Source organism: Bos javanicus, chromosome X, assembly GCF_032452875.1.
Source record: "Bos javanicus breed banteng chromosome X, ARS-OSU_banteng_1.0, whole genome shotgun sequence".
NCBI classification, from domain to species: domain Eukaryota; kingdom Metazoa; phylum Chordata; class Mammalia; order Artiodactyla; family Bovidae; genus Bos; species Bos javanicus.
In genome coordinates this window covers 21,606,864-21,628,939 of record NC_083897.1, presented here as the reverse complement: position 1 = coordinate 21,628,939, position 22,076 = coordinate 21,606,864, and positions in this window count along the sequence as shown.

Below are 22,076 nucleotides of genomic sequence, written 5' to 3'. Positions count from 1 at the left end.
TTGAGGCCTGGTCTGTGGCCTAATAGTTGTGCAGCCTTGTGAAACTCAGTTACCTTCACTGTCTTAATTTATTGAACAAACAAAAATGGACACTAAAAATCCTATGTTACAAGCTTTTTGTGAAGACCATAATAGAAATTGAAAGGAGCTTGGCAAATTATTAAGTACTATGCAAATAATATGTCCTTCTCTCATCACAGTTGTTCCTATTGTGGTTGCTATTTTACAAATATGCATGTCCTCATTCTGCTCAATTGTAAAATGGGCTTTTGCCTTGGGGCTTTGTAGGACCATCTGCTGAGATCTGGAAGGTGGGGGATCTGGACCTGGGGTGGTCAGAACTGATTCAAACTCCAAGGCCCCTGATTGAACTTGGTGCCAGTGTCCTCACAATTGCACTCGCACTTAAACTTGGGTGGTTGTGAATATAGGTAGGGTCACTAATCAACCAGGTGGCTACCCGCTGCCTGGAACGTGGGCAATTAAGTACAAGGGCCATTTTCATCCAGAGGGTTTGCTATTTCATAGCCAATTACCCGGGCAGCTTCACCCCACTTTGAACTTTGTGGGAAGTAAGGGCAGCACATGCATCTGCAGCCTCAATAGCTTCCCTGTAGCTCCTGCCATCAACCCTATTCATCTCTTTCTAAAGGAGCGTCAGCATCCACCTGCCTTTCAGTATTTAACTCCTTCATTTAGAAAGAAGCAGCAGGAAATTTGAACCAAGAGCTATTTTTATCTTTATAATGGTAAAAGCAATTTTAACACTATATCCACGTTGTAATCTGCATTTCTGCAATCTGCTATATTTTAAAATATCAAAATCGAGAATGAATGTGTTCTCAGACATTCATGTGGCTCCCTAATGCAATTTTTTCCTAATTAGAATGGTGCTCAGTTAAGAGGAAGACATTTAATGTTCTTAAGTCCCTAGAGCAAATGGAAATCTAACTGAAGACCAGTTGTACTCAGCTTTACCAAAGAAAATGCAGCTTTATGGTGTGAGCTTATTTGAAAAGAGACTTTATTATTAAAATGCACCAATTAGGCCTATAGCATTAGAAGAGTCCTGAGGTGGAGGCTTACACACATATATGCTCATGCAAAGGCATATGGGACACACACACAGACTCACACACACAGGACTGTCAGCTAGTGGTCCATCTCTCTGTCCCCAGCCTACCTCCTAAAGGGCTGATCCTTCAAGGGAGGAGAAGAGGGTGGGATGTGGAGTAAGTGTGCAAATGACACATGTTCTCCATTCCCGTTGGTGGAATTGGAACTCTCTGATAACCCCTGTGGGCTTCCATCGTGGCCCAGATGGTAAAGAATGCAAGAGACCCAGGTTCAATCCCTGGATCAGGAAGATCCCATGGAGAAGGGCATGGCAACCAACTCTAGTATTCTTGCCTGGAGAATCCCATGGACAGAGGAGCCTGGCAGGCTACAGTCCATGGGGTCGCAAAGAGTTGGACACGGCTGAGCAACTAACCCATAGCACACTGCTGCACTTTGTCACTTCTCAGTTCCTTCCCTTATACTTAAAGCAAAAAGATCCCTATCTCTCTATGCTCCCATCACTATTCTTAGAGTAGCCTTCCCAGGCCCTCTGCAGACTAGAAACGGTTTTCAAAAGAAGCAAGCCAACTTAAGATAGAGTAACAGCCCCCCTGCCTTCAAAGCTTAGTTCCAAGCACCTCCTCCTTGACACCTCTCCTGCCTACTTCCTGTAGCACTGATGATCCATATAAGAACTTTTCTAACTTTATTTTGTATGTAAGTTGCCAGAGGATCTTATTAAAATGCAGGCTCTGATTCAGTAATACTGGACCAAGATTTTTGTATTTCTGTTGGGTTCCTAGTTGGTGAAAATGCTGCTGATTCAGAGACCATATTTTTAAGAGTATAAGTCTGTACCATACAATTTAACAATCCTAATCTCTTTGACCTCTCCAAATAGGTTATCAAGTTTCTGAGGGCGGGAATTCTATCTTTATCTCTTATATACATTCTTACAATGATGAGCTCATAATTGAGGTCACTTAGATATTTCTGGGTTAACTGATTGATTAATTGCTGTAACAAGGGCTTCAAAGTCAGATAACCTGGGTTGAAATCCTAGTGCTACATTTACTTTCTTCCTCTCCGTTGAAGACAGAGTCAGATCCTACACCCACAGACCTGTCAAGACAGGCAGTTATGAATTTTGTTCAAAATCTAGACTGGCAGAAAATTATAGGGATTTCCACTGTGACCAAATGCTCTTCTATGATTTTTTGGCTCTGAAAGTGAAAAAAATAAAGGAAATGTGTTTTCCCAGATCTATAGTATTTACATTTTCAATTCCAAATCAGAGCTAAATCACCGACTAGTGATTTTAAGGGTCTAACAAAGTGTTTCAGTTCAGTTCAGTTCAGTTCAGTTGCTCAGTCGTGTCTGACTCTTTGCGACCCCATGAATTGCAGCACGCCAGGCCTCCCTGTCCATCACCAACTCCCGGAGTTCAATCAAACTCATGTCCATTGAGTCAGTGATGCCATCCAGCCATCTCATCCTCGGTCGTCCCCTTCTCCTCCTGCCCCCAATCCCTCCCAGCATCAGAGTCTTTACCAATGAGTCAACTCTTCGCATGAGGTGGCCAAAGTACTGGAGTTTCAGCTTTAGCATCAGTCCTTCCAATGAACACCCAGGACTGATCTTCTTTAGAATGGACTGGTTGGATCTCCTTGCACTCCAAGAGACTCTCAAGACTCTTCTCCAACAACTGTACAAATACAGAATGTTGTTTTCATTTCAGCATAAAAATACAACTAATAAAACTACAAAATTTTTAGCATATAGACAAAGATAATCTTGGAGTACACTCTCAAATGAGCTGCTTTTGAGCTGAGTTTTCTTAAAAAAGTAGTGAGCATAGTAACAATACTTGAATTCAACTTGAATCACTGGCAATTGCTTTAGACTTTTGAGAAGGATGATTCTGGTTAAAGTGCTGGTCAGGTCTCATCACAAGTCTCAGGAACCTATTCAGCTCCTTTTTGTGATGACAGCATTTGGTTGTATTGAAAAGGACATTAAAACAGTGGATGGTAGACTTGTGTGGTAATAATTTTGACAATCTGAGTTGCTATGGTTGAAGTTTCATGAAAATATAGAGTCTTCATGTATCTATATATCAAAACAATATATCATTTCTCTGACATTCGTCTTTCAGATAATATTTTACAATGTAATGTGAGGTTAAAAAGAACAACTTGTTCCTGACTTTGAAGATATTTTTATGTGACTTTTTAGGCAATGAAGCTTTAGTCTAACCCGCCATCCTTCAGAAAGAATGAATCCATCCTCCCATGTTTACAGCCTTAGACTGGTGCTTTAGCCCATTTTCCCTACACTATGTTTTAGTTCAGATTCCCTGGGGAATTGACTCTGAGACTAGAATTTGCATGCAGAAGACTTATTGGAGGTGTGCTCTAAGGAGCGATATCTGTAAGGGAGTGAGAGAAATAAGACTGGACAGAAGAAGAAGCATGATGCATTTGTAACAGGGGTCTCACAAAATGGATGAACCGATGCATTGCACGAAGTCCTATTCAGTGGGAGATCTCCCCTCAGTATTCTTTCAGGGCCACCCCTGTGTGGGGCTGTAGTGTAGCAGCAGTCCATTTCCAGCTTGTATCTACATACTGAGACAAACCAATATGAGCCTCCCCCTTCCACTTCATTAACTTGTCAGAAGGAACTCTCCCTACCCCATGTGGTGGCCATAGGTGTAAGCTGAAAGGCAACAGAACAACAGAGGCATGTAACATGCAGGCTGGGCCATCAGCTCACAGTGTATTTGGCCTCGTTCATGCCCAATACAGGATGTACTGTGTCCAGAGTAAGATGGATTGCTATTGGGCCTCCCCAACCTTATGACTTGCTGGGTTTGACAGAACCCACATTATGATAGGCTGTTCTGTCTGGTTGGTTATTTTTTTTTTTAAACTTTACAATATTGTATTAGTTTTTCCAAATATCAAAATGAATCTGCCACAGGTATACATGTGTTCCCTATCCTGAACCCTCCTCCCTCCTCCCTCCCCATACCCTCCCTCTGGGTCGTCCCAGTGCACCAGCCCCAAGCATCCAGTATTGTGCATCGAACCTGGACTGGCGACTCGCTTCATACATGATAGTATACATGTTTCAATGCCATTCTCCCAAATCTTCCCACCCTCTCCCTCTCCCACAGAGTCCATAAGACTGTTCTATACCTCAGTGTCTCTTTTGCTGTCTCGTACACAGGGTTATTGTTACCATCTTTCTAAATTCCATATATATGCATTAGTATACTGTATTGGTGTTTTTCTTTCTGGCTTACTTCACTCTGTATAATAGGCTCCAGTTTCATCCACCTCATTAGAACTGATTCAAAGGTATTTTTTTTAATGGCTGAGTAATACTCCATTGTGTGTATGTACCACAGCTTTCTTATCCATTCATCTGCTGATGGACATCTAGGTTGCTTCCATGTCCTGGCTATTATAAACAGTGCTGCGATGAACATTGGGGTACACGTGTCTCTTTCCCTTCTGGTTTCCTCAGTGTGTATGCCCAGCAGTGGGATTGCTGGATCATAAGGCAGTTCTAGTTCCAGTTTCTTAAGGAACCTCCACACTGTTCTCCATAGTGGCTGTACTAGTTTGCATTCCCACCAACAGTGTAAGAGGCTTCGCTTTTCTCCACACCGTCTCCAGCATTTATTGCTTGTAGACTTTTGGATCGCAGCCATTCTGACTGGTGTGAAATGGTACCTCATAGTGGTTTTGATTTGCATTTCTCTGATAATGAGTGATGTTGAGCATTTTTTCATATGTTTGTTAGCCATCTGTATGTCTTTTTTGGAGAAATGTCTATTTAGTTCTTTGGCCCATTTTTTGATTGGGTCATTTATTTTTCTGGAGTTGAGCTGTAGGAGTTGTTTGTATATTTTTGAGATTAGTTGTTTGTCAGTTGCTTCATTTGCTATTATTTTCTCCCATTCTGAAGGCTGTCTTTTCACCTTGCTAATAGTTTCCTTTGATGTGCAGAAGCTTTTAAGTTTAATTAGGTCCCATTTGTTTATTTTTGCTTTTATTTCCAATATTCTGGGAGGTGGGTCATAGAGGATCCTGCTGTGATGTATGTCGGAGAGTGTTTTGCCTATGTTCTCCTCTAGGAGTTTTATAGTTTCTGGTCTTACATTTAGATCTTTAACCCATTTTGAGTTTATTTTTGTGTATGGTGTTAGAAAGTGTTCTAGTTTCATTTTTACAAGTGGTTGACCAGTTTTCCCAGCACCACTTGTTAAAGAGATTGTCTTTAATCCATTGTACATTCTTGCCTCCTTTGTCAAAGATAAGGTGTCCATAGGTGCATGGATTTATCTCTGGGCTTTCTATTTTGTTCCATCGATCTATATTTCTGTCTTTGTGCCAGTACCATACTGTCTTGATGACTGTGGCTTTGTAGTAGAGCCTGAAGTCAGGTAGGTTGATTCCTCCAGTTCCATTCTTCTTTCTCAAGATAGCTTTGGCTATTCGAGGTTTTTTGTATTTCCATACAAATTGTGAAATTATTTGTTCTAGCTCTGTGAAGAATACCATTGGTAGCTTGATAGGGATTGCATTGAATCTATAAATTGCTTTGGGCAGTATACTCATTTTCACTATATTCTTCCAATCCATGAACATGGTATATTTCTCCATCTTTTAGTGTCCTCTTTGATTTCTTTCACTAGTGTTTTATAGTTTTCTATATATACGTCTTTAGTTTCTTTAGGTAGATATATTCCTAAGTATTGTATTCTTTCCATTGCAATGGTGAATGGAATTGTTTCCTTAATTTCTTTTTCTGTTTTCTCATTACTAGTGTATAGGAATGCAAGGGATTTCTGTGTGTTGATTTTATATCCTGCAACTTTACTATAATCATTGATTAGTTCTAGTAATTTTCTGGTGGAGTCTTTAGGATTTTCTATGTAGAGGATCATGTCATCTGCAAATAGTGAGAGTTTTACTTCTTCTTTTCCAATTTGGATTCTTTTTATTTCTTTTTCTGCTCTGATTGCTGTGGCCAAAACTTCCAAAACTATGTTGAATAGTAATGGTGAAAGTGGGCACCCTCGTCTTGTTCTGGTTGGTCATTTTAATATTTCATGACCAGATATTTTTCTCTATTAGTATCAAGTAGAACATAAGAGGTCATTTTTCAAATAATGTGTAATTCTCCACTGAAAGTCGCATCATTTTCCTAATGCAACTTGTCATAAACCCTACACTGTATCTTTGTACTAGATATCTCTAGTACCATTGGGTCTATTGAGTCGTAGGGTAAATTGATCAGAGCTGTATTCCCAAGAGTAGAATATGCTGCTACCCACAACACCAAGAATGCCTACTGAATTCTCTGCTTCTTTCTTTGTGGTAAGGGAGGAAAGATGCAACAATTTGTTCTTCACTTTGAAGGCCATGCATGGCCTAGACCAATGAACTCCTGAAAACTTTACTGATATAGTAGGCCCACGTATCTTCATAGTTTGCCTTCCACACCTAGAGTACAAGAGTTCTATCAAGACATCCAATGTCTTTCCCACTTCTTACCCTTCTTTTCTGTCTTCATGTCAGTGACAGATTGGACCAATGTGATGTTCTGTAGGGCAAAATGGTCCTTGTTGCTTCATGGTATATAGTAACAGAGGATAGGAGGGTTAACATAGCCTTGAGAAAGGCCACAAATTTGTACTATTGTCTGTCCTGTGTGAATGTGAACAGCGTTTGATCCTCCTTCCTGATAGGAATGAAGACAATGCTTTGCCATCTGAATGGCCGCATACCATGTACCTAAAACTATGTTAATATGCTCTAGTAGTTTTCTAGACCAGCAGTTGTAATCTACTGTCATCCTTCAGTGTTTGATTTTGTAGGGGCCAGACTGCTAAATTAATGAGGCTATGATGAGGATTACTGTCCTTGCATCTTTCAGGTTTTTAAGGTCGTACTAATCTCTGTCATTCTTCCAGGGTGCAATTTTATTTTTGACTTACCATACTGACTGAAGATAAGGGAGGGAGTGGAATGATTAGAGATTTGTGCTTGGAACTTTCACTATGATACCTTTTACACCAAGGCCAAGGACACGGTATTGGGGCTCTTCCAAGTATATACCAAGTATGTCCATTCTAATTATACATTTGTGGACTGGAGGAATGACCAACACGTCAATCCATGGATAGAGTGGACCGTGTGCTAGATCTGGCCTAGGACTGCATTTAATACCTGGCTCACACTCAGAGGAGCCATGATGACACTTCTAGTATTCAAGTATCAATGTCAACTGATCATAACAATCCTCAAAATACCTGGGTATTCTCTTTTCCCAAGTGCATAGTTACTCAAGTAGATTGTCTTAAGTGTTATGGGGGAAGGACTAGAGAAAATATTATAGGATTTTCTGCTTGCCTTGGTGCTGGATAGGAGGAGAGGCTCAAGGGTGGAAAATGGGTAAAGGATAATGATGTTTTTATTGGGGAAGCTGCCCTTTTTGAACATGCACTTTTGAATTTTTGATGCAAGTTGTAAAATTGAGAAAAAATCTATTGGATTCCCATCTATCCTGTTCTTCAGAACATCATGTTCTATTAACCATCACCTTAGTTCTCTGCAGGTCAGGACCCCTTGGCTGCCACTCTGACCTTGCTGTTCATTGCAATAATTGCATCTACTTTGCACCTGATAGTAAATCACTGACATCCAGCCTCTATTATTTCCAGATCCCATCATCACCTTTGCTATCAAGTAGCTCAGTTTTAATACACATTTCCTACTGTCAGTCCTGATCTGCATAGGACACCCAGTAAGCTTCTCAATAACAGTACCCCATTACCAGCCCATTCTCTATTGCTTTGGCAAATGGACTGCTCTCTGTCTTCCTGCAGAAAATATTTGACTGGTGGGTTTTCTGGTTTTGCAACATGTTCCCTCTCCCTGGCATGACCAATTCTGGAGACTTCTGATTCCTTCCTCTACCATCTTCCATGCAATTTCTGACAATTGTATTTCATTCTGTGTGGATGATCACTTTTACCAAACTTCTAAGAGTCATCCTAGTAGTACGTTAGCACTATCTAACTTCTACAGGCATAGAGAGTTTGGGGAATCTTGGAAGGCAAAAATTTAGGGTGCATTGACCCAGGTGCCCTTATTCCATGCCTCAGAGTCTCACTTCTTTCCATCAGTGTCCTGGCTGTGGCATAGCTGATATGCTAGGGTTGAGAATTCAACCTTATCTGGAGATCTGAGATCCTTATAATTAAGTCCTGGGCTTGATCCTCAACTTTTTCTGCCTTCTGGCTATAAGAGATGAGTGTCTCTTTATATGCTGCCGCGGATATTTGGTGTTCACACTCCACCTTAAATCAACTCCCAGTCCTCATTAGCTCTTCATTGACTTTGTCAAAGGCGTCAGTAACATCTAGAAAAAGCCTTCCCATTCCCCACTCTTTATAATTAATACTTCACTCAAGCACTCAAATGCACAAGATACTGCTCTTGCCAGTATGTGCACTTCCTCTAGTATTTACATCCCAGTCCACCGCTGATAAAAGTCTGAATAACTGCACAGCTTTGAAATGCCAAAAGCTGTTAGTATTCCTTCTATCAGCAGTGAAATGGTTCTCATTCTATGCTGGCTGATAGGTAATCCATTTCCAAAATCTGAAATTTTAGAGTTTTCTTCCTAGAACCCACAGTTAAGTCAAATTCCTTGGGAAATATACTCTGAGATAGATATCTGTGTAGAGGAATTTTGAGGGAAAGTTCTCTCAGAAATAACACCTCTAGGAGAATTAGGGAAGCTGGATTGGACACAGGAAGGATTTAAAGTACCATACAATCCTCAGCCAATCCTTCAGGAGGTTATAACATTGGAATGGCCCTTCAAAAGTTGCCCTGAACTGAGGCAAGAGGACTAGTCCCTGTGGTCCTACATCAACCAGTCACTAGATATGGGTTCTCTCCAGCAGAGAGGGATGATGTACTGCTGGATAAGGTAGTTCCCTTCAGATGAGGCCAGATCCTGAAGAGGGACTCAGCTATGAGTCATTAGCAGCCAACAGTCCTAGAAGTCTAGGGGATGATGCCTCAGTACTAAAAGGGGGAACCTGGGTGGCACATCACAGTATCCATTACAAGCCCCCTACTCCTTGGGTGGATGGCATCACCAACTCAATGGACATGAGCTTGAGTAAACTCCGGGAGTTGGTGATGGACAGGGAGGCCTGGCGTGCTGCAGTCCATGGGGTCGCAAAGAGTCGGACACGACTGAGCAACTGAACTGAAGTCCTTGGGTAATGGTAGTGGTGACATGGAATTATGACAGAGTAGTAGTAAATATGGTACTTAGTCTCATAGCACATGATTGCCCACTCTCTTCATGCTATCAACATTCCCCTTCAGAACTTGGCAGGTGAGGTATGAAAGAGGGTATTGTGGGAGTCTCCCTAGGAAACTTATCACTCGTTAGGGAGCATGGTGGGTGGAATACTCAAAGCTTTTGGCATGCCATAGCAGTGAAGTTCTTAAGACTCTTATCAGTGGTGAGCTCTGACTATAATTTTCTTCTGGCCATTCCTGGCACACTTCACTAATACAGAATTAAACTCTCACCTTCAAATAAAAACATGTCCACATGTTACATGTATTATACATCAGAAACTGTTCTAGATGATAGAAATATAGTAATTAACAAGGTAGATAGTCCCTGTCTTCATGGAAAGCAAATTCAAGAAGAAGAGTTGGGAAGACAATAAATAAGGAGTAAATAAGGAAGAAAATTTCAAATACTTAAAAGTGATGTAATGACAATAAAACAGGATCACATAAACAAGTCACTTCCTTTTAATATGTGTAGAGTGGAGAAAAGTTAATGTAGATAGGGCATTCGAAGCAGATTTTTCTGAGGACATGATTCTTGAGGTGAGACCTGTAAGATGAGAAGAAACTAGTCATGTGAACATCTAGGCAGAAGTTCATTTGAGCTGACAGCAGAGTGAAGCAAGGAAACAAGCCATAAGAAAATCTGTGGACAGTTAGTTTTAGAGAGAATAACCAATACAAAGGCCGTGAGTAAGGAAAGCTAGCAAAGTAATGCTCAAAATTCTCCAAGCTAGGCTTCAACAGTATGTGAACTGTGAACTTCCAGATGTTCAACCTGGACTTAGAAAAGGCAGAAGAACCAGAGATCAAACTGCCAACATCTGCTGGATCATTGAAAAAGCAAGAGAGTTCCAGAAAAACATCTACTTTATTGACTATGCCAAAGCCTTTGACTGGGTAGATCACAACAAACTGTGGAAAATTCTTCAAGAGATGGGAATACCAGACCACCTGACCTGCCTCCTGAGAAATCTGTATGCAGATAAAGAAGCAAGAGTTAGAACTGGACATGGAACAACTGACTGGTTCCAAATCAGGAAAGGAGTACATCAAGGCTGTATATTGTCACCCTGCTTATTTAATTTATATGCAGAGTATATCATGAGAAATGCTGGACTGCATGAAGCACAAGCTAGAATCAAGATTTCTGAGAGAAATATCAATAACCTCAGATATGCAGATGACACCACCCTTATGACAGAAAGTGAAAAAGAACTAAAGAGCCTCTTGATGAAAGTGAAAGAGGAGAGTGAAAAAGTTGGCTTAAAGCTCAACATTCAGAAAACTAAGATCATGAAATCTGGTCCTATCACTTCATGGCAAATAGATGGGGAAACAGTGACAGACTTTATCTTTTTGGGCTCCAAAATCACTGGTGGCTGCAGCCATGAAATTAAAAGATACTTGCTCCTTGGAAGAAAAGTTATGACCAACCTAGACAGCATATTAAAAAACAGAGACATTACTTTGCCAACAAAGGTCCATCTAGTCAAAGCCATGGTTTTTCCAGTGGTCATGTATGGATATGAGAGTTGGTCTATAAAGAAAGCTGAGCACCAAAGAATTGATGCTTTTGAACTGTGGTGTTGGAGAAGACTCTTAAGAGTCCCTTGGACTGCAAGGAGATCCAACCAGTCCATCCTAAAGGAAATCAGTCTTGAATATACATTGGAAGGACTGATGCTGAAGCTGAAACTCCAATACTTTGTCCACCTGATGTGAAGAACTGACTCATTGGAAAAGACCCTGATGCTGGGAAAGACTGAAGGCAGGAGGAGAAGGGGACGACAGAGGATGAGATGGTTGGATGGCATCACCACTCAATGGACATGAGTCTAAGTAAACTTGGAGTTGGTGATGGACAGGGAGGCCTGGCTTGCTGCAGTCCATGGTTCGCAAAGAGTCAGACATGACTGAGTGACTGAACTGAACTGAAGGAACAAGCTTGGCATATTTGAGGATCAAAAAGAAGACCAATAGAAGATCCCACATGCTGCAACTAAGACCCAGTACAGCCAAATAAATAAATTGTTTTTAATTAAAAATAATTAAAGAAGACTACTGTGCCTGGAGCTTAGTGAACACAGGGAAGAATCATAGAACTTGGGCAGATGACATACAGCCCTGGAGGCCACAGTAAATAATTTACTCTATATCTAAGAACAGTGGGAAGACAATAGGAAAGTCTCAGCAGTGGAGTAACATAATCCATCTCTGGCATCTGTGTTTAGGGTTATACAGGGTTAAGAATAGAAACAGGAAGTCCAGGTATAAAATTATTGCAGTAATTCAGGAGAGAGATGATAGTAGCTTGGACCATGCTGGTAGCTGTAGAGATGGTTAGAAGCAGTCAGACTCTGGATATATTTCAAAAGTAAAGCCAAAAGGAATTACTGAAAGATTAGATGTAGGCTATGAGAGAAAGATAGGATTTATATGAACAACACTATAACTAGGGTCAAAGTATCAAGTGAGTGATTGGGACAATAAGTGGGTTAGAGGAAGAGATTGCTGCTGCTGCTAAGTCGCTTCAGTCGTATCCGACTCTGTGCGACCCCATAGACGGCAGCCCACCAGGCTCCCCCGTCCCTGGGATTCTCCAGGCAAGAACACTGGAGTGGGTTGCCATTTCCTTCTCCAATGCATGAAAGTGAAAAGTGAAAGGGAAGTCGCTCTGTCGTGTCCGACTCTTAGCGACCCCATGGACTGCAGCCTACCAGGCTCCTCCGTCCATGGGATTTTCCAGGCAAGAGTACTGGAGTGGGGTGCCATTGCCTTCTCCGGGAGGAAGAGATTAGTGAGGGCCACATCAGGAAGGTTTTGGTCCTAAAAGGGAAATGGGTGCGTGGGTGGGTGGGTGTGAGTGTGTGAAAGAGAAAAAGAGAGAAACACAGGGAGAATGTGTGTGTTGAATGAGAGACTACAGGGATAAGAAAATATAGGGAGTAATTTCTCTTTTCAAGATGATCTTTTTTTTTCTCTTTTTTTTTTCAAGATGACCTTATTGATAATTTACTTCTTAGGATTGGCCAAACCCAATAATTTCTGTTTTTACTGAATAAATTGAGGATGTCTTTGCTTTGTCAAACTATGCCTGGAGTTGATACTCCAACACAAACTAAGCCACACATATTTGGTGGCTTCCAAAGTTAGCAAAGATTGCTATGGTGTCTCAAGCTGTGTTTAAGGGTGAGATGGGTGGCTGGGAGATCTGTATGCACTGTGCAGATGTAAGAGAAGAATAAGAACAAACCAGTCACAGCTATGGCTAGAAAGTCTGCCCATCAGAAGTCCTTTTGCACTTCACAGGCAGGACGATATTCAGCGAGTACAGCTGACCCACAGGGGCTGGGCTGCAGCACAATTGATTCCCTTTGTGGAACTAACCACAGAGAAATCCTTCATGTGTGTTCCCAGACTCAGTGGCAGTTTCAAGTTGATGTGAAGTGCTGACACATAGCACGGAAGTGTTAATGTTGGAACATTTTCGAATTTCAAAGCATCACCTGATGGGAGAGAGTGTAGGAAACAGGCACTAACCATCCTGCCTGAGAAAACAAGAGTTTAAAGAAGGGAAGGTGGTTTTCACAAAGTGAAAAAAGAGTTACACAGTTTGTTTTTTTTTTTTAATCACACTTTCCTCTTTAAGGTCTCTATATTCCAGGAACTGATTTCTTTTGTTCAGCATCAGCAGTGTGACTACCGCATAGTAGATGCTCAAGAAACATTGTGGAGGCGTGAATGAACAACTGAACCTAAATCAACCTCAGTGTCCCGTCAACTGAGTCATGTTGTCAATATTTGCTGTCAGCAAATACACAACTCAAGTTCCAATTTCTCTCTTGTATTTGGTTCCTGGGGCACAGACTTTATCTATACAGTGCTACTGAAGTAGTTGGTTTCGTGGAACTGGTCAGTAAATGGAAGGAAAAAACCAGCCAAATGACTAGCTTAACTGGTATTTTTTTCCTACTGAATTGCCTAGACTTTTGTCTGAATTGACAAAATGGACAAATGAAAAAAAAAATGCTGGTGTCTGATAGATGTAATTACATCCCTGTCCTGAGCTGTGTGCATCAGCATAAATCTGAGAGACTAAACACTGGGGTAAAAGGCTGTGTCTACAGCCACTCCTTTTAGTCACCTCAGGTTTGGGGGGCAGGGTGATAACAGCTAGATCAGTTGTTTGATGTCATGAATTCAAAATATCCAACTGATGGACTCAATTTTTCACTACATATATAATTAGGGCTCTTGTACAATCAGTGTCCTCTTTCTCCATAAAGTATCAGGCTCTTTCGTCACTTCTCAAAGGCCCCTTTTTAAAGACTACAAACATTAGACACCTGAAGTCATTCCTGTTTGGAGATTCTTCCCATCTAAGCCTCTCCAGCTACTCTCTGCACCTCCCCTTACCTTGGAAGCTGTGTGACCACCAAGATTTCCCTTCTAATCAGGACTGAAATCCATGTTCAGTGTTTGAGGAAAACAAACATGGGGCTATTTGCATTAGCAAGTGATATTTTTCCCAGTCAGTCCTGATATGATGAATTGACTTTCCCAAGAGCCAACTGCTTAAGCTAAACAATGACACCAAATGAAACAGCATATCAAAGCACATCAGAAGGAGGAACAAGATGACACCAGTGTCATGAAGGCTGCCTCAACCAGGGGGCCAGAGCAAGGCAGAGTCTTGGTATTGCACAAAGCCATAGGTAATACAAAGGAAAACAGGAGAAGACACACAAAGAGGTCCTGAGATAGTACCTATAGAGAAAGACATTTCAATTGCAGATGGATTCATTATAATCTCTAATCCTTCACTATAGAAAGAGGCTATTTTTTGGCAGCTCTCCTGTTCGGTATGCAATCTTCTGTAACAAACATGCAGTTTTAAATAGTATTTTAATAAACAAATAAAATGCATAATGATTTCACATCTAATAGAGTATTTCCGTTAGTTAAAAGTATAATAGCTGTGCCCCAGGGTAGCATAACCATAAGTGAGCTACTCAGTCTTTCCCAATGAGTGGGAAAAAAAATGGCTCTGTACCAATAACTTCCACTTGCTATTATAATACAGTTCTGTCCATCACCAGCCGGCTGAAATTATAAAGAGTGAAACATTTAATGAACTTGCTCTCATTAAATGATATATATCATCTAATGCTGAGGGAGAGAAAGCTAAAGCTCACAGTTTGAATGGTCCTAGAACAACCTTAACAGCAGCTTATTAACAATGAAACTGAGGAATATTACACTATTTCAGCAGTTGGGAAGCAATTTATTTTATTTATTCTCACCACTGCACTTTTTGGACCTATAATATATTCCACCCATCAGAAAGCTTTATCTCAGCTGGAAAACCTGAATTCTTATTTTGGTTTCCAAAATTCTAATTCTTTACTAAATTCTAAGTACCTTTTAAACATTGAAATGCTCATGGTGGATATTTATTCTTACAGGTAAAATATGTAGCTACTTTCATATTTTAAAAGAGTATATATTAAAAATTCACACCTTGTCAAGAGTATAATTAAAAATGAGAGTTTTTTCCCAATTAGGCTGGTTTCAATCTGCAAATCAGGTTTCATGCTTTCTGTCACAAAATGTACTTTTGTGCTACACATCCAATGAGAGAATGACACCACTACAAGATACTTGAACAATTTTCTTTACCACTGGCTATTACTGTGTCAAAATGCTACTGAGGTCCCTGGGAGATATAGTTCTTATTCCTAATTAATGGGATAAAAATGCTCAAATCAGAATTCATAAGGAGGGGGCACATTTTGAAATTCTTACAAGTCAAGACTTTGGATTAAAAATAAGGAAGGCCACCAAATGATATATTTTCTGACTGAATGTAGTATTTTTTTATTCCTTTCTATTTTGATAGTATAACTGTGACAATACAGGCTGATTCAAAACTAACTGAACACTTTCGCAACTATTTACTCAGCAACTAGGTGATATATGAAATTGTAGAGTTACCCTTCCAAATGTCTAACCATTAGAGAAACACAAGTTTGGACTACATGTTCATATATAACCTGGTTCCTTAATAATAAATGTTTGAGAGTTTTCTATTATTTTTGACCACTCTACAATTTGTTGTAGAATGCTTGCATAAATGTCCTTCAACTAAACACAGGTTGCAAAGTAGCATAAATAATTTTATGTTCTTATCAAAACTGTCCTAAGTTATGTACCAACTTAGATATGTATTATTTTTAATATGCATCTCCATCCATATTTTTTAAATAAAATTTGATATCACTAAGATCAGCTTCTATACTACTACAAGAAAGTCAGGAATACATACATGTACTCAAAAATCAGAAGTCCGATTTGATATTTAAAGTCAATAGACGACAGATAGATAAAATGCACTACTAAGGACTAAGAACTGGACACGAAAAACTGGATTGAACCCAGGTTGTCAAAGTGCCTACGAAAAAGCCTCTGAGTCTATACAGGCTTGCCAAATTGACCGTTTTGACTAAATTGACCAGTCAATTTAATGAAGAGCCACTTAACACCCTCCCACCTCAAATTGACCAAAACCACCTGTTCAAGAACTTGAGGACAGTCTTATTTTGCTGCTCTTTCCGAATACCAGTTCCTTCCACTGCTCTACTCACCTGTCTCCTCCAAGCAGCCCTTTGCTGATTCAATTGTTTTCTCAATTGTGGTTGGAGTTAGGGAATGACTATTTGTTCCCCAGGACACACATTTTCCTGGGATTGAGTGAGTTACAGTAATCAACTGAGCTGATGGCTGCCCTGGGCAGAACCATTTGAAGGCCCCTGAGGAGCAGGTTAAACTCCTGAGTGCTCCAAGAATTCTGCTTCCACGAAAAATCCATGAACTGCCGGCTTGGCATTCAGTGCACTCTTTCATAGCCTGTACTGTGCTTCTGAGCTAGTGATCTGAAATACTCATCCAGCTACAGTTTCTCTTGCTGCTAGCCAAAAAACTGAACACGTCAGGCCAACTCATGATTCTTCAAGAATCAACCACCCAATGGAGAGACACTATCAGTTTTCTTTTCAGGCTAAATGCCTTGGTTTCAAAATAGGTGATAAGAAAGAAAACGCAATTATGCAGTTTTTGAGATATCATCATTTCCATTTTAATCCTTACTTCTCTACAGGAAACAAAGCATCCATGAAAACCCCCAAGAGAACATGCACGTCTAGAAGACTTACTTGCTTTTTTCTCTGGGTGTGAGATACCCATCACCTTCCACAAGATGGCAGGCAGTTTTCATTTTACTGTTGGTGATCAACAGGAAATCGCTCCACTCTCAAATGACAGCAACCCCAGGTAGCTAGGGTGACATTTGCTTTACATTATGATACACACTAATTAATCATTAGTGATCCCAGAAGTAAGTCTGCTAAAAAATGCTTTGCTATGGCTTCTCACAGCAGGGGCTTTCAATATTGATACTATTACACGCACATATGTTCAGCCAGTATGTTATACTTGTTTACGTTTTAAGGCTTTATATTTTTAGGGTATTTTAATCAATATTGCCTAAATTAATATTCACCTCTTATTTGGAAGGGGAAATGATGAGGCTCAGTAAAGGAAATACAGAAAGTTTTGAAAAGGTAAAGGCAACTTTGACAAATTTTTAGGTGGAGGCACCTATGTCCTCTGGCATTGGTTGACATCTTTAACTTTGTCCCAGGCCCATCTCAAAATTGCTGGGGCAAAACTTCTGTAAAGAACATGGCTGGTACTATCATTGTACACTTGTGTCCTATGGTCTCAAGATGGATCACCTCATGCAGGAATTAATCTAGCCCATTAACTATCCAAAAATGCTCGCATCACCTTTCAACATGGATTCCATTCCATAGCAAGGAGCCTTATTATAAATAACTCCACCAGACCTCAGGCACAATGCCAGTTTCACTGCTAAAGTTTTTAGCAAGGTTCACCAACTTCCTGAGCAGCCAAGCCAGCTCCCTTTCCTCCACCACCTGAAGCTAACCCAGGATAAAGATAATCTGCCTGGATCCACCCCACCAGTCATGGAAACTCATGCAGTTTAAATTCACATCTTAGATCCAGTTATAATTGGTAAGTTCTCCACTTAGGTCAACAACAGCTATCTCCAGGCCTTGTTAACAAATTTTTTGAAACATTTCTTTTACTCCACTAAACTAGCTTTCCTCTGATGATGACACTTTCTTCACTGCTTCCTGAATTTTTACATGTATATGAATTACCTGGAAAACTTGATAAAATATGAATTCTGATTCAGTCGATCGGGGGTAGGACTAGAGATTCCACATTTCTAGCAAATTCCCAGGTGATCCTGGATGCTGCTGGCCCACAGGCCCCATTTGAATTAGCAAAGGTCTATAGAGTTTCTTCATTTATCCACACTCCATATGCCTGGGGTAAAGAAGACTGGCAGGAGTTTCCAGAATCCTCACTGTATTTTCTAGACTTTCTTCCATCCATAACTCCTCCTCTTTTGAAGCCTTCATCATCTGACTGATAAATTCTCTTCACAGTCATCTCCAGATCTCCCTCCCAGGCACTCACTCTCTTCTATTCACTGAACATTTCAGATTCCAGATTACCATCTGTCCATGTATCTCCTCTTCATGAACAACTTCAATCTTCTTGTGGCTGAGTTACCTATGACACTGACCTTCATCTTCTTTCTACTTTACCAATCAACTCAATGGCCACACCATGACCTAATTATCACCTGAAATGGTTCTAATACTGAAATCTCAAACCTTAAAAATTCTATTACCTCAGCCTCCAAAGGGAGACTTCTGCTCTGCTCTCTCTCCCACTAAACTTACTCTCCCACCTCATAGGTGTTTCCACTCCTTGGACACCCCCATACTCTTTTTTCCCTAATACCACTTGCTTTCACCTCCATTTCTATCTATTCTGTAAACCAGGGTCAACCATCTCTACTCCAAATTCAGTAATAATCTATCCCTAATTCTGTCTTCCGAAACTACTTGCTAAACTCAGTCCTGGTTGTACTCATACTTATTGTTTTAATCCTCCTCATCTATAAAGATCTTAGTGAACACACACAGGTAACTCCTCATGCTGAGGGACCCTGGTTGGACCCAGGACCCTGTTGCCCAATTCTCTTCTTTGTTCCCTCACAATTGTTTTTTCGGACACTTCACGCTTTTCAAACTGTCAGGTTATAAAATATAAGTGTATTCAGCTCCCATTCCTTTCTAGCAAAATCTTTCTATATCTTTACTCAAACTCTCTTTTCTTTATCTCATATTATGTTTTGCTTTTTTCTTCCAAAGTTAACCCCAAGAATTTTGTTAGCTTAAAAAAAAACAAATCCCTCTTATGCTCTTGGTTCTGCTTTGACGTATTAATTCCCCATTCTTTTAAATTATCACACTCTCCCTTCCCATTGGGTCTTTCCTCTCAGCCAGCAGACTCTCTCAGGTCTTCCTCACAAAATGTCCTCAACCAAAAATACTCTCCATAACTTTATTTCTTTCTAACTAGAGACACAATCCCAATTCTACCTTTTATTTTATAAACTATAAAAAAAAGGTTGCCTTCATTCATCATCTCTACTTTTTATCATTGATTCTTTCTGTAATCCCCTACAAACATCTCCCATATCATAAAGTAAACGCCACACCTGATTTGGCTTCTGTCACTCCACTGACGGTCTTGTAGTTTCCAATCTCAATGGCTTCATCTCTGCCTTTGATGCATTGGCATAATTTACCACTTGATAGTCAGCCTTCGACAAAAATATTTTTCTCCCTTATATTCCCTTCAGTTCAGTCACTCAGTCGTGTCCGACTCTTTGCGACCCCATGAATTGCAGCACACCAGGCCTCCCTGTCCATCACCAACTCCCAGAGTTCACTCAAACTCCCCTGCATCGAGTCGGTGATGCCATCCAGCCATCTCATCCTCTGTTGTCTCCTTCTCCCTCTGCCCCCAATCCCTCCCAGCATCAGAGTCTTTTCCAATGAGTCAACTCTTCGCATGAGGTGGCCAAAGTACTGGACTTTCAGCTTTAGCATCATTCCTTCAAAAGAAATCCCAGGGCTGGTGTCCTTTAGAATGGACTGGTTGGATCTCCTTGCAGTCCAAGGGACTCTCTAGACTCTTCTCCAACACCACAGTTCAAAAGCATCAATTCTTTGACGCTCAGCTTTCTTCACAGTCCAACTCTCACATCCATACATGACCACTGGAAAAACCATAGCCTTGACTAGACAGACCTTTGTTGGAAAAGTAATATCTCTGCTTTTCAATATGCTATCTAGGTTGGTCATAACTTTCCTTCCAAGGAGTAAGCATCTTAATTTCATGCCTGCAGTCACCATCTGCAGTGATTTTGGAGCCCAAAACATTACAGTCTGACACTGTTTCCCCATCTATTTGCCATGAAGTGATGGGACCGGATGCCATGATCTTCGTTTTCTGAATGTTGAGCTTTAAGCCAACTTTTTCACTCTCCTCTTTCACTTTCATCAAGAGGCTTTTTAGTTCCTCTTCACTTTCTGCCATAAGGGTGGTGTCATCTGCATATCTGAGGTTATTGATATTTCTCCCGGCAATCTTGATTCCAGCTTGTGCTTTTTCCAGCCCAGTGTTTCTCATGACGTACTCTGCATAGAAGTTAAATAAGCAGGGTGACAGTATACAGCCTTGACATACTCCTTTTCCTAGTTGGAACCAGTCATTGTTCTATGTCCAGTTCTAACTGTTGCCTCCTGACCTGCATATAGGTTTCTCAAGGGGCAGGTCAGGTGGTCTGGTATGCCCATCTCTTTCAGAATTTTCCACAGTTTATTGTGATCCACACAGTCAAAGGCTTTGGCATAGTCAATAAAGCAGAAATAGATGTTTTTCTGGAACTCTCTTGCTTTTTCCATGATGCAGCGGATGTTGGCAATTTGATCTCTGGTTCCTCTGCCTTTTCTAAAATCAGCTTGAACATCAGGAAGTTCACAGTTCATGTACTGCTGAAGCCTGGCTTGGAGAATTTTGAGCATTGCTTTACTAGCGTGTGAGATGAGTGCAATTGTGCGGTAGTTTGAGCATTCTTTGGCATTGCCTTTCTTTGAGAGTGGAATGAAAACTGACCTTTTCCAGTCCTGTGGCCACTACTGAGTTTTCCAAATTGGCTGGCATATTGAGTGTAGCACTTTTACAGCATCATCTTTCAGTATTTGAAATAGCTCAACTGGAATTCCATCACCTCCACTAGCTTTGTTCGTAGTGATGCTTTCTAAGGCCCACTTGACTTCACATTCCAGGATGTCTGGCTCTAGGTCAGTGATCACACCATCGTGATTATCTGGATCATGAAGATCTTTTTGTACAGTTGTTCTGTGTATTCTTGCCACCTCTTCTTAATATCTTCTGCTTCTGTTAGGTCCATACAATTTGTCCTTTATCGAGCCCATCTTTGCATGAAATGTTCCCTTGGTATCTCTAATTTTCTTGAAGAGATCTCTAGGCTTTCCCATTCTGTTGTTTTCCTCTATTTCTTTCCATTGATCACTGAGGAAGGCTTTCTTATCTCTTCTTGCTATTCTTTGGAACTCTGCATTCATATGCTTATATCTTTCCTTTTCTCCTTTGCTTTTCACTTCTCTTCTTTTCACAGCTATTTGTAAGGCCTCCCCAGACAGCCATTTTGCTTTTTTGCATTTCTTTTCCATGTGGATGGTCTTGATCCCTGTCTCCTGTACAATGTCACGAACCTCCATCCATAGTTCATCAGGCACTCTATCTATCAGATCTAGTCCCTTAAATCTATTTCTCACTTCCACTGTATAATCATAAGGGATTGTACTCCTCTTAATCTTCCTATTTCACTATTAACCTCCTCTGCTGATTAATCACTTCTGTTTCTCCATCAAACTCTTAATGGTAAAGTCCCAAACGGTCTGCCCTTAGCCTTCTTTGTTTCTCATTCTGCTCTCTCCCCTTGTATATATCTCTCTTCATGGGCTATCATAGTCATTCCCTCAATCTCAGTTATTTTTTCCATAGCACTTATCATGTTCTGACTTAGGAGATAATTTACTTTTTATGTTTATTAATGTCCCCCACCATCTCATCCCTGCTAGAATGTCAGCTACATAAAAGAAAGGGATTTTGTCTGTTCACTGATGTTTACCAAGCACCTGGAAAATCCCTGGAACATAGTAAGTGCTCAGTAGATTTTGTTGAATAATCAGCCATATCTAGATGGCAAAACCTAACCCTTCTCTTGACTACATACCTCCACGTTTATCATAACAACATGTCCAGATTAACATGGCCCAAATCAAAGCTATTGACTCCTCCTGTAACAAATTTGCTCGTCTTCCAGTGGTCCCTATCTCTGATCAAGGCACTGCAAGTCTAGAATGTCTGAAGTCATTCTGACTCCTTTATCTTTTCTTACAGTGCACAGCCAATCAGTCATCAAGTACTGTGGATTGTAACCCCTCCACCTCCTCCACCTGTACTTCCCATGTTCATCCTCATAGACAACAGTCAATTTCTACTCTCATTTGCAGCTTTAAAATTGCCTCCTAAAATTATCCTGCCGCTAGTTGCTCAGCACCAACTATCCTACACAATATTGCC